Here is a 4,654-nt window from a genome sequence, read left to right on the forward strand (position 1 = left end):
GATTTTCCCAACCTCACATTTCGAGGTCGCCGCGCGTGATGTGGGAGGGGAAAATGGGGAAAAACCAGGAAATTGGAGGCGGGGCGATTTCCCCAACCTCACATTTCGAGGTCGCCGCGCGTGATGTGGGAGGGGAAAATGGGGAAAAACCAGGAAATTGGAGGCGGGGCGATTTTCCCAACCTCACATTTCGAGCTCGCCACACGCGATGTGGGAGGGGAAAATGGGGAAAAACCAGGAAATTGGAGGCGGGGCGATTTTCCCAACCTCACATTTCGAGCTCGCCGCGCGCGATGTGAGAGGGGAAAACCGGGGAATTTGAGGAGGGGATTTTCCAACCTCAGATTTTGTGCTCGCCGCGCACGATGTGGGAGGAGAACTCGTACCGGTCCTGGCTGCGGTCAGGTTTGGAGTTCCACAATCCCCCAGAGCACCCCAAAATCAGAGACAGGGGTTGGGGTGGGCAGGTTTGGAGTTCCACAATCCCCCAGAGCACCCCAAAATCAGAGACAGGGGTTGGGGTGGGCAGGTTTGGAGTTCCACAATCCCCCAGAGCACCCCAAAATCAGAGACAGGGGTTGGGGTGGGCAGGTTTGGAGTTCCACAATCCCCCAGAGCACCCCAAAATCAGAGACAGGGGTTGGGGTGGGCAGGTTTGGAGTTCCACAATCCCCCAGAGCACCCCAAAATCAGAGACAGGGGTTGGGGTGGGCAGGTTTGGAGTTCCACAATCCCCCAGAGCACCCCAAAATCAGAGACAGGGGTTGGGGTGGGCAGGTTTGGAGTTCCACAATCCCCCAGAGCACCCCAAAATCAGAGACAGGGGTTGGGGTGGGCAGGTTTGGAGTTCCACAATCCCCCAGAGCACCCCAAAATCAGAGACAGGGGTTGGGGTGGGCAGGTTTGGAGTTCCACAATCCCCCAGAGCACCCCAAAATCAGAGACAGGGGTTGGGGTGGGCAGGTTTGGAGTTCCACAATCCCCCAGAGCACCCCAAAATCAGAGACAGGGGTTGGGGTGGGCAGGTTTGGAGTTCCACAATCCCCCAGAGCACCCCAAAATCAGAGACAGGGGTTGGGGTGGGCAGGTTTGGAGTTCCACAATCCCCCAGAGCACCCCAAAATCAGAGACAGGGGTTGGGGTGGGCAGGTTTGGAGTTCCACAATCCCCCAGAGCACCCCAAAATCAGAGACAGGGGTTGGGGTGGGCAGGTTTGGAGTTCCACAATCCCCCAGAGCACCCCAAAATCAGAGACAGGGGTTGGGGTGGGCAGGTTTGGAGTTCCACAATCCCCCAGAGCACCCCAAAATCAGAGACAGGGGTTGGGGTGGGCAGGTTTGGAGTTCCACAATCCCCCAGAGCACCCCAAAATCAGAGACAGGGGTTGGGGTGGGCAGGTTTGGAGTTCCACAATCCCCCAGAGCACCCCAAAATCAGAGACAGGGGTTGGGGTGGGCAGGTTTGGAGTTCCACAATCCCCCAGAGCACCCCAAAATCAGAGACAGGGGTTGGGGTGGGCAGGTTTGGAGTTCCACAATCCCCCAGAGCACCCCAAAATCAGAGACAGGGGTTGGGGTGGGCAGGTTTGGAGTTCCACAATCCCCCAGAGCACCCCAAAATCAGAGACAGGGGTTGGGGTGGGCAGGTTTGGAGTTCCACAATCCCCCAGAGCACCCCAAAATCAGAGACAGGGGTTGGGGTGGGCAGGTTTGGAGTTCCACAATCCCCCAGAGCACCCCAAAATCAGAGACAGGGGTTGGGGTGGGCAGGTTTGGGGTTCCACAATCCCCCAGAGCACCCCAAAATCAGAGACAGGGGTTGGGGTGGGCAGGTTTGGGGTTGGGGTCGGGATCAGGACTATGAGGAGACCCCAAATCCAGTGGGGGAGGGATTTGGGAATGATCCTGGAATGATCCTGAGGGGGGGTCCCCGTGTCCCATTCCAGGAATTCCTTGGATTAAGTTTGGGATTTAGCAGCTCCCCCCAGGCTGGGGGGTCCTAAGGGGGTTCGGCCCCAAATTTTGGGTTCATTTTTCCTGGGAATGGGGCCGGGAGCTGGGGAAAAGTCTCCAAAATTCCAGTGGGATTTTTTTTTTTTTTTTGAGGGGGGAGGTAAAAACCCCAAAATTATCAAAATACAACCCAAAAGGTTCATAAATAACAGGGGGAGGGGAGAGAAGTGGGGGGAATGGCCCAAAAATTCCAGGAATATCCAATATTTGAGGGGGGAATTTTTTATTGATAGGGTTGTGGTTTTTTTTTAATTTGAGGGTTTTTTTTAAGTTGTGGGATTTTTTTCTACTTTGAGGAGATTTTTTAAAAATTTGATGAGGATTTTTTAAGTTTCAGGACTTTTAAAAAGTTGAACTTGTTTTTTGTAATTTAAGGGTGGTTTTTTTTTAATTCGAGGGGAGAATTATTTGAGGTTTTTTTCATTTGAGGGTGTTTTTCTTTTTATTTTAAGGGTTTTTTTTTTACTTTGAGAGTTTCTTCTTTCTATGAGGGGAGATTTTTTTAATATGAGGGCGTTTTGTTAATTTGAGGAGGTTTTTTGTTAATTTGAGTGGTTTCATGTTCATTTAAGGGAGTATTTTTTAACATGAAGGGGGATTTTTTTTAATTGGAGGGCTTTTTGTTAATTTGAGCGGGTTTTTGTTCATTTGAGGGGGGATTGTTTCAATTTAAGGAGGTTTTTTTTAAATTTGAGGGGTTATTTTTCATTTTGAGGGGAGAAGTTTTTAATTTGAGGGGGACCTTCTAAATGCGAGGGGTTTTTTGTTCATTTGAGGAGTTTTTTGTTCATTTGAGGAGCGTTTTTTTAAATTCGAGAGGGTTTTTTAAAATTTGAGCATTTTTTTAAATTTAAGGTGGTTTTCCTCTAATTCAGGGGGAGAATTTTTTAATTTGAGGGGGATCTTTTTAATTTAAGGGGTTTTTAAAAAATTATTTAAGGTTTTTTCTTAATTTGAGGCCCACTTTGAGGCCTTGGTGTGGGGTTTGAGTGTTTTTGTGTTAATTTGTGGGGTTTTTTTGATTTAATGTGGGTTTTTTTCAGTGTGAGGGGAGATTTTTTAAATTTAAGGGTTTTTTAAAATGAGTTCCTTTTCTTTTAATTTCAGGTTTGGTTTTCATTAATTTTGAGCAGGTTTTATGTTAATTTGAGGGGTTTTTTATTAATTTGAGGGTTTCTTTGTTAATTTGTGGGGTTAATTTGAGGAATTGTTTAATGTGAGGGGAGATTTTTTAAATTTAAAGGTTTTTTAAAATGAGTTGCTTTTCTTTTAATATCAGGGGTTTTAAAATTAATTTTGAGCAGTTTTTTTTGTTAATTTGAGGGCTTTTTTGATTTAATGTGGGGTTTTTTCAATGTGAGGGGAGATTTTTTAAATTTAAGAGTTTTTTTAAATGAGTTCCTTTTCTTTTAATTTCAGGTTTGGTTTTCATTAATTTTGAGCAGGTTTTATGTTAATTTGAGGGGTTTTTTATTAATTTGAGGGTTTCTTTGTTAATTTGTGGGGTTAATTTGAGGAATTGTTTAATGTGAGGGGAGATTTTTTAAATTTAAAGGTTTTTTAAAATGAGTTCCTTTTCTTTTAATTTCAAGTTTGTTTTTTATTAATTTGAGTGGGGTTTTGTTAATTTGTGGGATTTTTTAAAATTTAATGTGGGGTATTTCAGCGTGAGGGGAGATTTTTTAAATTTAAAGATTTTTTTAAATGAGTTCCTTTTCTTTTAAGTTCAGGTTTGTTTTTTATTAATTTTGAGCAGGTTTTTTGTTAATTTGAGGGCGTTTTTTGATTTAATGTGGGTTTTTTTCAATGTGAGGGGAGATTTTTTTAATTTAAAGCTCTATTTAAATGAGTTCCTTTTCTTTTAATTTCAGGTTTGTTTTTTATTAATTTTGATTTCAGGTTTTTTGTTAATTTGAGGGGGTTTTTATTAATTTGAGGGGTTTTTTTGTTAATTTGTGGGGTTAATTTGAGGGATTGTTTAATGTGAGGGGAGATTTTTTAACTTTAAAGGGTTTTTTTAATGAGTTGCTTTTCTTTTAATATCAGGGGTTTTAAAATTAATTTTGAGCAGGTTTTATGTTAATTTGAGGGGTTTTTAGTTAATTTGAGGCCACTTTGAGGCCTTTGTGTGGGGATTCCCCTTCCGGCACCGCTCCCGGCCCCCCCCAAACCCCACAAATCCCTGAGGCCGCTCCTCATCTCCCTGAGGATTTTTCCATCTTTTCCCTGGAAAACCCCAGCCCCTCACGCACGAATTTCTGTGGCGTGGAGCGTTTCCTCTTGGGTTTTTGTTAATTTGACTGGAGGGGTTTAATTTGAGGGGTTTTTTGTTAATTTGTGGGGTTTCTTAAATTTAATGTGGGGTATTTCAGCGTGAGGGGAGATTTTTTGAATTTAAAGGTTTTTTAAAATGAGTTCCTTTTCTTTTAATTTCAGGTTTGGTTTTCAATAATTTTGAGCAGGTTTTTAGTTAATTTGAGGGTTTTTTTGCTGATTTGTGGGGTTAATTTGAGGGATTGTTTAATGTGAGGGGAGACTTTTTAAATTTAGGGGGGTTTTTTTAATGAGTTGCTTTTCTTTTAATATCAGGGGTTTTAAATTAATTTTCAGCAGGTTTTTTGTTAATTTGAGGGGGTTTTTAG

General features: G+C 43.1%; 1 long non-coding RNA gene across 1 annotated transcript in view; it reads right to left on the bottom strand.

Moving 5' to 3' along the window:
* LOC108446217 overlaps window positions 1-406 on the bottom strand; it is a 6,051-nt gene extending 5,645 nt beyond the window's left edge. Inside the window, exon 1 of the long non-coding RNA XR_001861343.1 lies at window positions 13-406. This is a non-coding gene — a long non-coding RNA (uncharacterized LOC108446217). The remainder of the gene's footprint in view (window positions 1-12) is intronic.
* Between the last annotated feature and the right edge of the window lie 4,248 nt (window positions 407-4,654).

This window comes from Corvus brachyrhynchos, unplaced genomic scaffold (assembly GCF_000691975.1).
Source record: "Corvus brachyrhynchos isolate BGI_N302 unplaced genomic scaffold, ASM69197v1 scaffold2944, whole genome shotgun sequence".
NCBI classification, from domain to species: Eukaryota; Metazoa; Chordata; class Aves; order Passeriformes; family Corvidae; genus Corvus; species Corvus brachyrhynchos.